Source organism: Bicyclus anynana, chromosome 7 (assembly GCF_947172395.1).
Source record: "Bicyclus anynana chromosome 7, ilBicAnyn1.1, whole genome shotgun sequence".
In the NCBI taxonomy this organism is placed as follows: domain Eukaryota; kingdom Metazoa; phylum Arthropoda; class Insecta; order Lepidoptera; family Nymphalidae; genus Bicyclus; species Bicyclus anynana.
The window spans coordinates 2,652,036-2,664,876 of record NC_069089.1 but is presented as its reverse complement, the minus strand read 5'-3'; positions in this window follow the sequence as shown (position 1 = coordinate 2,664,876).

Genomic DNA, 12,841 nt, shown 5'->3' with positions numbered 1-12,841 from the left:
TCTTATTTTTTTTAATCTTTCTTTTTACGGTTCCGTACTTCAAAAGGTAACAGAACCCTTTATGTTAAGATCATTTTGTTATCCGTCTGTCTGTCTGTCAGGACACTTTATTTCGGGAGTACATGGAGGTATCAAGTTGAAATTTAAATCATATACTCAGAAGGTATACGGTCCCTGAAGGTCGTTTATTTAACAAATTCATTATACAGTCTGTCACGTAATTGTAAACGTCATACTAATATATATAATAATAGTAACGGAGCCCGGGATGCTAAATTTGTAGTTACTAAAGCGTAATGGGAATCTATGACATTTGGTAGATTAGGTGATAGAAAAAATAAATGGTTATACACTTTTTTAGCTTTCAGCGGTGGGGAAAAAACTACAGACTTTAAAGACAATTTTTATTACTTTGATTTACTGAAATCATCAGAAAACATGAGCGATTATTCAGGAAATTATTTCAAAATAAATAAGTGTCCCTCGTCTCCATTACCAGACCCCTAATGTCAGTCACAACCCATCTAGATGTTAAGTTCTCATCAATACAAATTAATCAAGCCCAAACACAAGGAGCTACTGTAAACCGTTGAGGAGTTCTCTCGTCTGTGCTTTGACTCCATCATCAGATCGACACCAAACTTTCATTGAATTATAATGCTTTAAAATACTTAATGAAAACATTAACAAACACACTAATTGCCTCCATAATATTCGAAAGTTCCCCTCAATTTCTCCAGGATCCCATCATCAGATTCTGACATGATTTCTATGGGACCAATTGGAAAGCATATTCCCTTTCAAACAAAAAAAGAATTTTTCAAATCGGTTTAGGCGTCTTCGACTAATCGGTGGTCATACATAAAAAAAAGATTCCGACGAGTTGATAACCTCCTTTTTTTGAAGTCGGTTAGAAACATTTCAAATATTTATCACATTAATTGACTTTTCAAAAGCAGCTTAATTTATTTTCTTTTACTTTATCAATTTCAAGTGTCATCTTTTGGCTGAAAATTTGGTATACTTTAATTATTTCTTAATTGTTCTATGTGTATCTTGAGGTATTTTAAAAGGAATAAAACTTCCTGCCCCTTCTCCTAATAAGGAGATAGTCTTCTCATTATCATCAGATTTATGAATTTGTTCATGACAAGGAATTTAAATATTCACACCTGATTCATGCAGGCTTTTCTAATAAGGATTTTCCTTTTGAACCGGTGCTAGTGCTGCTAATAGACTTGACGTTTTAAAAGTGATACACGTCGTTCCAGTGCTTGTAAACTAAAGGTGGAATTTTATTTGTCTGACGTGTCGCATCAGAACAGAATCAGTATCATACATTTCTGTTCTGATGCGTCGCGACATGATACGTCAGACAAATATAATTCCGCCTTAAGGCGGATATATTTGGCTGACGTGACGCCACGTGTCGTGTCATGACGTGATGTGTGAAAGTGTGTGAAAGTGTTTACATTAATATGTCGTATCCTTACGCATCAGGACCATGTTTGGAATCAATACAGCCGCAGCCGCAGCTCTTTACGCATATGAAGCTGACAGCGTCACAATACAGCACTGCCGCGCGCGCACATTAATCTGACGTGTCGTGATGACGTCGTTTCAGCCCGCCGCTCTAACGCTAACCGGGATCAGGTCTGGTGCGACACATCAGGAGCCATCACGACATGTCACAACACAAGTTGCAAGTGTAAACGTTGCCATTCACAATATATGATACCGATTCTTATGCGTCACGACACGACACGTCAGGCAAATATAATTCCGGCTTTAGCCTACAATAAAAGAATTTGAATTTAAATGACTAAGTTAGCGCACTACCATTAATCTGCATAGACATCAGACTTTAATCAAGAGAGATCACACTCAAGCGCTAACTTGTAATAAAAAAACTCCCTAGTTATTGAAGTTACGACTCCACTTCAACTCGAACTCAATTTAACTTGAAACTAATTACTAGCAGTTAAATTACAAAGAAGTCTTTGCAAAATGATTCGTAGACAAAGAGATTAATTTATTCCCGCCGCTCTCACAGAGATCATTGTATCCGCTCGAGTGTGAAATTGATCCTGAACTCATTAAGGACTTTGCGTATTGACTTTTGGCAAGCAGATATAGAAACCTTAGGGAAAACATTAGCTATACCTAATAATCTTGTGTTATGTTTTGTTAATTTGTATTTATTCTTTTGTTTGCAATAAATATATTAATATCTATCTATATTCTATTATTCAGTGGCGTAGCGTGCCTTGGAGGGTCCCTTAGTCATCATCACATCATCATTATCTGCCGATGGACGTCCACTGCAGGACATAGACCTCTTTCATGGACTTCCAAGCACATCGGTCTCGAGCCGCCAGCATCCAGCGGCTTTCGGCAACCCGCTTGATGTCTTCGGTCTACCTAGTGGGGGGTCAACCAACACTGCGCTTTTCGGTGCGGGGTCGACATTCCAATACCTTGGGACTCCAACGTCCATCGGTTCTTCGAACTATGTGGCCTGCCCATTGCTACTATGTCAGTGATTTTAGTTCGTCTGTGGATCTCCTCATTCCTGATTCGATCACGCAGAGAAACTCCAAGCATAACTCGCTCCATCGCTCACTGAGTGTCTGATAAGGCCCATAGTTAGCGACCAATCTCTCGGATCCGTATGTCATCACTGGCAACACGCACTGTTCGATGACCTTCGTCTTCACCCAGTCTTCAACCCTTAGTTTTGGCAAATGGAGGTTACTCACAAAAGAAACAAAAATGCTCGCTTAAAATAAATATGACAGTGACTTAGCCTGTGTAAAATGTTTCCAACTTTTGGACGCACGCCTAACCAGGGAAAAAAGAGATTACTTTTATTAATTTTGTCATTTCTGAAGTGAAAATTCTGCACTAAATTGACCTAAATTTCTAACATCAAGTGAGCTTGCAGTCAACCAGTACTCATATTAGTGAATAAACAAAAGAGACCAAAGGTTTATAAACATTTCTTTGATGGAAATGCACCCAAAAGAAAAACAGCCGCTTGCCTTTCTCGTTTGAAATTTCTATTTTGAAAAAGTCACAGCAAAACTCCGTCTGTGTTGACACTGACTTAATCCGTCGTTTATGGAGGAATATATTTCTTCGCAGTGAGTTTAATATTTGTCCCTGATCCCTGAATCTGAATGCGGCCGCGGTGATATTAACTGTGGACTCGTGGTATTGCGACTAATCGCTGCTTTATTGACTTTTTTGAATAGCAACTAGTTTTTACAGGTCAAAAATAATGACGACTTGTGCAATAGTGAATAAACATTTTAAAATACTAGCGGATCTCTCGCAGTTTTGGTCAAAAAGTTCCCGTATACATGGGAATACGGGTATAAAATGTATGAACACTGATAGTGCTGTTTTATTAGTGAAAGAGTTCTTCAAATCGATCCAGTAGTTTCGTATCTACAAAGCGCTACAATTAAACAAACAAGAAAACATTCTATTTGTACTAGTAATATTAGTGTTTATGTCTTAAAAAAAAAAACCAGGATACTCATCTTCAAAAATGACAGTGGGAATTCTCTTTTTTCTTCAAAATAGGACAGGAGCCTGTGTTAGAAAAAAAACAATGTTGTTTATGTTGTTTATGCATTTAAAGCGAATAAATACATTTTGCGGGATTAAAAATAAATTTTTGACAAGATTTCCTTGATCTTAAATATTAAAATGTACGTTGCTTAAGTATAAAAAAATTGATAAGTTTACCGCGAAAAAAGGATTTCATATAAACTCGAAATATTCTTAGATGTCAATTTTAAACAACAATAATGGCTGACTATGAACCAAAGACAATCAGTAGGGTTGAGAAGTTAACCGCAGGCATCGTAACGATATCAAGTAGGTATCGTTAGAACTGAAATAACTGAACTAAAATATCCGTTACTATACGTCATCTTAAAAAACGAATACGTTCCATATTCGTTTCGTTTTCCAACTTTTCAGTTGTGTGCATTTTAGGAAATTAAATATCATTTTAAGAATATATACTCCAAGGAGAAGAAGTGAATCATGAAATACATGAAAATGTTGGATATAGTAATAATAATAATAATATAGCCTTTATTTCCAATTTTTAAAATTTTTAAAAATTACAAAAGATACAAAAGTTACAAAAAAACATTAACATTTCATTTCATTTTGTTGGATATAGTAGCGACATTATTTCCGCATACGAATATTTTTGAAATAAAGTCAGTGGCAATTTATAATGGAAATTTTTAATTTTTAAATTGTTGAAGAAAACAATTAAGAAAAACAAAAAGCTACAAAAATGTTTTTCTATTGAATTAAAGATTATATATATTACACTAAACTAAAAAAACTAAACTAACTAAAGAAACTAAAAAGGGAAAGATAACATTATTATATTTTCTACCTATTGATCATTTTGAAGTCGCTGCCAAGCCCGATGTTGACTTAAGACGTTACTGAAAAAAAAACATGACAGACAAAAATAATGTCTAAGAAACAAAAATCTTTATAGGGTACACCTTGAATTAATAGATTGAATACACTGGCTTGGCAATGATATTATTTTTCCCTTTTGTAATTTCGTGGGTACGTTATTATTTTGTCGGTTGTATATATTTTTTTAAATTATTATTTGTTTTTTCTCAATTGGTTCCTTCAACTATTTTAAAATCAAAAATCTCCATTTAAAATTGCCACTGACTTTATGAAAAAATATTCGTATGCGGAAATAATGTCGCTGCTATGTCCAACGTTTTCATGTATGTAGATTTACTTCTTGTCCATGGAGTATAATATATTCTTTGGTGCTGTGTTAATAAAGATACACATTTATTTTATTTATAAGCCACAAAGGACACAAATAAAATTAAAAAATATGTACATAATTATCGACACGTTATAATTTCATGTATCTTTCCCATCTCTTCAATTCATAGACAATCTAGCATTACGAAATGTCAAATTCGCAACATTTTCGTTAATCTGTAAAAATAAAACTTGTTGTGATTTCGTTTTTAGTGAAATAAATGTGATAAAATAGTTAATTACAAGCAGTTTTTATGTAATTCGCGGTGTACACGTTAAATGAAGTGATGTGTATATAAATAATTTAGTTTAAACGGACAGTTAGTGAGAAATATGTCAATGTCGTGACAACGGATCTTTGTTTACCAATTTTGCCATGTAAGGAAAAAAACACTATACCTAATTGATTGTTGCAGAGTAACAATCGTCAAAAAACGCATTAAAAGTATATTTTGTGCGATCACAAGGCGTCGCTACACATACTCTAAGTTTGGCTTTTGCAAAACTTAACTTAATAACTTGGCTTATACATCATACATTTTAGTATCTATAAAAATTATCATTATTAAGTTTCCTTGCAAAACGGAACAGGAGACGGGAGCCTTTCTTAAGGCCCTATAATAATATGTAAAATATTTTTTTTTTCTTTACAAGTTAGCCCTTGACTACAATCTCACCGGATGGTAAGTCAGTAAGTGACGATGCAGTCTAAGATGGAAGCGGGCTAACTTGTTAGGAGGAGGATGAAAATCCACACCCTTTTCGGTTTCTATACGGCATCGTAACTGAAACGCTAAATCGCTCGGCGGTACGTCTTCGCCGGTGGGGTGGTAACTAGCCATGGCAGAAGCCTCCCACCAGCCAGACCTGAACCAATTAAGAAAATCTTAATCGGCCCAGTCGGGATCGAACCCAGGACCTCAGTTTTATAAATCCACCGCACATACCACTGCGCCACGAAGGCCAACAATTCAACAAGGAATTCTAAACCTCTCGTTTTCAAGTTCAACCTTTTAATTGTTGAGCTATTGAAGCTTCTACGCATCTAAAGCGAATAATACATTCCAAATGTGTCCGAAAATGCGACAAAAATGTCCCACTAATGTCCGTCAAAGCCCAATAGCCGATTCCGATCACATGCCGCAACAATCGGTTTACATTTGGGAACATTGGGAGACATACGTGACGGCTTTTGTGGCAACGCCGCTGAGTGCTGGCTCTTTACATTCTGTTGTGGTAATGTTGGGTCAAAAATGTACCTACAAGACCATTATCAGATTATTTGTTGTGATACATATAAAGATTCCTAAAGTTTATAAAGCAATGTTTTATTTTGCTGTTATAAAGTGTCAATATGGTTAGTGTCAATATCTAGCCTTCTTATGTAATTTGACTTTTACCTAAACTTATAACAATGTATATATATCATTATTATGATAAGATAAAGTCAAATATAGTTAAATTATTATTTTATATCACTTTTTTCATGTGATTGTGAATGTAGCACTTGTCACTACAAGTAAGTTAAATTACAATTATGTAATCTAAAGCAATGTAAATATAGAATATATGTAATATTAAAAAAAATACGAGTCAGTTTCGTTTCGCGAAGTACGGTACATTTAATTTATATTTTCATCGGTTTCGGAGTCGGAGGATATAGACTACCTATATATTTGAGTTTATTGTGTGTTAGTAAATATAAAAATGTTATAACCATTTATGTTAAAAGTATAAAAATACATAAAAAAAATATGTAATTTTTTTACTTAAACAAAAAAAAGTATTGCTCACCACGAGAAATTCGACTCTCTTTTAAATACTGCATTAACATCCTCAAGAAAATGTGCTAAAAGTACTAACATTTTGTAAAGTAAACAGGGCGTTGCTATACATTGCGGAAATTAACTAAATTTTTGTAAAGTAATGCCCACTTCTTACATTATTATCTATACTAATATTATAAAGCTGAAGAGTTTGTTTGTTTGTTTGTTTGCTTGAACGCGCTTATCTCAGGAGCTACTAATCCGATTTGAAAAAATCAGTGTTAGATAGCCCATTTATCGAGGAAGGTTATAGGCTATATATTGTCCTCGTATTCCTGCGGGAACGGGAACTACGTGGGTGAAACCGCGCGGCGTCAGCTTGTATTGAAATATATCTATTTTAGGATCCCTCTAAAATAATGACGTCCTTAAAGCTTAAAAGCTGAACTTATTAAAATAACTTGCGCTTCTAACAACCACCTTCCACCGGCCGCACCATTAGCATAGAGTTTCGCTTTGAATATTATATTTCAAATTCAGAGAATGCAGATACTCTGTGAGCAGAAATATTAATTAAAACCAACGACAGACGGCCAACGAATAGTTAAATACCGTAGATGTGAGAAAAAATTATTAAAATTCTTATTCATTCATAACTTTCCAATGTTGTGCATTTTAAGAAATTAAATATCACGCATCTCAAACGGTGAAGGAAAACATCGCGAGGAAACCTGCATACCAGAGAATTTTCTTAATCTCTGCATGTGTGAAGTCTGCCAATCCGCATTGGGCCAACGTGGTGGACTATTGACCTAACCTCTCTCATTCTCAGAGGAGACTCGAGCTCAACAGTGAGCCGAATATGGGTTGATAACGACGACTTACTTATTGGCAATCATCAATATCATGCAATCTAAGATGGCAGCGGGCTAATTTCACTTACATCACTTACCATTGGGTGAGATTGTAGTCAAGGGCTAACTTGTAGGCAATAAAAAAAACTTTAAATTGTTCCTCTATAAGCCTAGATATATTTTGATCTTTAATTTATGTTCTAAATAATTTTCTAAGCTAACTACCATACTACTACTACTAGTAGCTCATATTAATAACATCTGAATAACCTGAAAAATAAATGTGACGATAAAAACCATCTTGACACATCTGTAACTCTAACTAATCTTTGGTACGGGGATTTGCAGTTGATTTGCATATTTCTAAATTCTGTGGACATTACCGCCTGTTTTGTTTGTTATTATATCGCTTTATCACTGTTGTCACACTGCTGATTTGCTTCGAAATCAATTTGGGTTATATTACACTGTGGTGTAGCAGGGTATTAATTAAACGTGATTAGTGGGGATTTGAGTTACAGTATTTCTGTGAAAATAATTTATATAAATGTTATACTGATTTTTTCTTTGCCATAGGATAGTCAGACATCGCAATGAATTACACTCGCGGTTGATATCTTGTCCTTTTAGCGTCCGTTTTCTTCCACATACAAGACTTTCATGGGTTCAACCATCGATCGTAGATCGTTAGATGGGCCTCAAAGCGTCGCGGAATAGTCATTGGTTTCGCACATTGAGTACCTACATCATCACTTGTAACACATTTCTCTTTATTCATGTTGTGGCTTGAGTTTTTACACTTCCAAAATGAACACGAACACATAAATAACGGATTAAAATGAAAAAAATAACAGTAAATATTTTTTTAAGTACACGTCCACTCACAGCATGCGCTTGTAACGTACTAAGATAAGATGTGCGTGCACGTCTTTGGGTAATGACATGAAATTGTGCGTTCTTTAGTATGGAGGGGCCCATCTAACGATTTATATCAATAGGTTCAACTATGATCGATACACACTTACAATCAGGCATTGCAGTGATAGCTATTAAGTGCTAGTCAGTAGTTTATTACTAACTTCTAAATTTTTCAAATCTATACAAAGCACTCAATAAATCTATACAAAGCTGAAGAGTTTGTTTGTTTGATTGAACGCGCTAATCTCAGGAACTACTGGTCCGATTTGAAAAATTCTTTCAGTGTTAGATAGCCCATTTATCGAGGAAGGCTATCGGCTATGTATTATCTCCGTACTCCTACGGGAACGACACGGGTGAAACCGCGTGGCGTCAGCTAGTGTTAGAATAAGAAGTGAAAAACAACATCGCATAGGCTTTTCGTGTTTACTTACCAATATAACTTGATCGTTTTCCTTTTTTTGACTTGTAATTATGCGAAATTACTAATATTATATCAAATGGCCATAAAATGATAAATAAAATACGTTCTCTCGACGTTTCATTCGATTACGATATTGAGTAAGCACAACTTCTATAATAATTTTACTGAGAAGGTCGACATGAAAGCTTTGATTCAATCAGGAAACACGCTTCTCATTTCTTGTTAGCCATGGGTGACGCATTTTATGACGTGAGCAACTGCCGGTATGCATTTCACTTTTTAGGATTCCGTAGTCCACATTATCCCTTATAGTTTCGCCTGTTTGTCCGCCCGTCCATCTGTCCGCGGCATATCGCAGAGACTATTACTACTAGAAAGCTGTAAATTAGCAAGAGTATGTAAATTAAAAATGTGAACAAAGTCGTAAAATAAAACCCTGAAAAAAATTTTTTTAGCGTAGGTACTTCCCGTATATGGAAAGTGATTTTTTTACTCGTTTATTTCATAGTTTAGGGTATTGTTCGATAGGTCTTTGAAAGATATGAAGAGCTTTTTACCAATACTTTTCGATTTCGGGATCGATTTGTAAAATATTAGGCTTTTAAGAACTAATTTTTGTTAGAGTCAAGTGTCTCCACCCTCTGCCGGCTAAACGGTTGTTTATGGATAAGTGAAAAAATTCACGAGAGTAGGTCCTATAATCTTAGCAGAAGCTTCAGAAGTGGATTAAAAAAAATATGAGAAAACCAATGTTGAACAAACATCTGTCAGGACAAATTAATTAATAAATCAAACTGTAACCAAAATAAGACTCTAGAATGGCAGAGAATGACCTTGAGTGAAGTCACGCACTTGTGTACGTTGTGTGTAGGATTAAAGGTACCTTTGACTGTTAACAAACACTCCCCTTTTCCACTCAAGTCACTCTCCCTGCCTATCCCAAGTAACCTATAAGAATTACACAACAAGGAATGTAGACGGCTTGAACGCCACGAGCACACAGAAGCCGCGCCACCTAGCGTGAGCACGAGCCAACACGAAATCGAGTGACGTCATATCCGTCTTAGACTACTATTTCCTACAATAATGAACCTTTAAATAACAATTGGTATTTAAAGATTAATAGTCAACTTAAAAAACGTCATTGGGAATCGAACATTACATACCTACTAATGTCTTTATAGTGGTAAAAAGAAAATTTTAAAAAAGGGGGTTCCTTCCCTACATTCACAGATTCCCTACATACAGAGGATATTTTTTATCGTCTATTCCATGGTGTGGGGTATCGTTATCGGTATTTTTATGCAATATAGAAGAAACTTAATCTACGCAACCCTACACTGTACGTGGGCCGACACGCACTTGACCGGTTTTTATATTTACGAACCGTTGATCATTTTTTAATAAACGAGTGTGTTGTTAGATCAAACAACTGAAGTAAAACTTTTACTGACTTATGATGGAGAATCTACTCACTACCGATAGCTGTGTATGTACTTAAGCTATGTATCTTTGTAACCTAGTAACTTGACCACCGATACAGAAGCAAATAAAAATAATAACAACATTATCGCTGAAACTTACAAACCTAATAAAAGCAATATACATTTAATTGACCATGAGTAACAGTTAGAGGAAAATTTTGGCACTCCCTCAAACCAATAAGATCCTAAAGATCCGGAAGCCGTAAATAAAATAAGCAACGGTATCCGCAAGCCGATTGAAATGTTTGTCGCATCATTTGGAGGAAATGTAGTGTGAGAGCAAATGACGCGAAACCGTCCGCCGCCGAAATCTCTGAAGTCTAAGGAGATGCGCAAACTTTTAGAACTGTACAAATGTCAAATTATAATAAAAAAAAATGCGTGCGTACAAAGTAGGTACACATGTCAGAAGTGAAACTTTTTTGGCGAACTAATTTATAAATCTTGTTAATATTAATACAAATCTAAAACTTTAGATTACCGAGACTAAGAGTAAGGGAAAAAGGAAGATAGGCTAGGAATTTAATTGTCATTAAAATATAAAAAGTGTATAAATTTAAATTTTTCAATTTATTTCTTTAATATTTACATTGCGCGATTTCTCTCTCTCGTTCAATTTTACTCTAGCTCTCTCCCACCTCTCACCCCATAGCACTGTGCGTGATGCGACGTTCGCTCTGTCTCACTTTTTCTCTCAATCTTTCTCACTTGCTTGCTCCCTTCTCTCACTCCACGGCTAGTTGCTTCATGCTACGTTCGTCCTGTCTTACTCTCTCTCAATCGGTTTCGATCGCTCTCTCTCTCTCTTTTTCGACACTTCCGTTGCATACCGGCGTGACGTTACAACTGTAAAAATTTTACCCTCATACCCTCACCCTAAAGAAGTTTCACTTCAAAAAAGTATAAACAAACTAAGCACTTTTTACATCTATGAAACTGAATGAATTAACGAACGAATGAATGAATTAAACTATCTTACATTACAAATGTATGTAAAACAAAGAATTCGATTTAAATAGATTAATTCGAATTAATTTGAATTGAGATTATTTTTTTGAATGAATTGTGGTTTATAATTTGTGAATGTACATACATTACATCTCCGTACACAATCTATTAAGAACGTAGGTAAGTTTGCAATTTCTGTGTACGCTAGCTTTAGCACACTACTACATTCATAGCTAAACCGTATTTTGAAAGTATTACAATTTTACTTAAATATTATAAGTACTACCCCCAGAAAATCAGTAATTTTTCAAATAGAAATATGCCTTCATCTTGCGTTTCAAAGCTTTATCATGAAACGTTAAACAAATAGATAAAACGTTTCCTAAGCGTTTATAGAGTAGCAAGACAAAAAGTTGCGAGACAAAATATCCTTTGTGTGAGTTAACGGTTAAGATAAACCATCCGGATGGAAAAATGCTTTGAGTTTTACCGCTTTATACAGATTTAGATAGGAGAAAATAATAGAGAGACGTTGTGTTCAAACTGATTTCAGACTAAAAATGTATCTGTTTTGTCTAGTTATGTCGTATTTGAACTGATATTATATCACTAGCTATTGACCACTAATTCTCACGTGTAAAATTAGTATGTTAATTTATCGAAATCTATTTTTTTTAAACTATTGAATCTATACTAATATTATAAAGCTGAAGAGTTGATTGTTTGTTTGATTAATTGAACGCGCTAATCTCAAAAACTACTGGTCCGATTTGAAAAATTCTTTCTGTGTTAGATAGTCCATTTATCGAGGAAGGCTATATTTTATCCCCGTATTTCTACGGGAAAGGGAAAAACGCGGGTGAAACCTAACGCTCATTATGACCTACGACGTCATTAAATCGTAACATTTTGTATGTGGCTTTTCTCAGAGATACGGCGGCAGCACTGCAAATCTGAACCTTTAAATCCGAAAGTAACGATCGCAGATATCCTGTTACTTTTACAAAATTGCTTTGTTATTAGCATACTCCTAATTTATATACAATTTAAAAAACTGTCATCATCCCTATTAAGAAAATTCATAAGTATGCAGATTTCTTCGCGATGTTTTTCTTTACCGTTTGAAACACGTGTTATATAATAAAAATGCACATAACTGAAAAGATCGACTTCTAACCTACGCTCTTCAAATCGAAGGCAGATGACGTATCTACTAGATTATCACGGCTCATAGTATATATAACAAGTGTTATATGCAGCCTAAATTGTTACAGCGGTATATATAACAGTTAATAACCTTCACACAGATGCACGAGGGCTTTTGATGTGATCAAAGCAGGGCTTCACGCCCCGGCTGTCTAATTGTCCCCAATTACAGCAGCCTACTAATTTGCAGATTCCCTCCTGCCAGATACAATGCATTAGTTATTGCTTACATATTAAGGGACACACTATAGCTGTTATAACTCTAAGCTGCAATTAAACAGTGGCTATCAACGATTTTGTACTATTAGATATGTAACGTGCCTACAAAATCCCCACAAAAATTGATTTTTGACGGCCTCCATGGCGCAGTGGTGTGCGCAGTAGATTTACAAGACAGAGGTCCTGGGTTCGATCCCC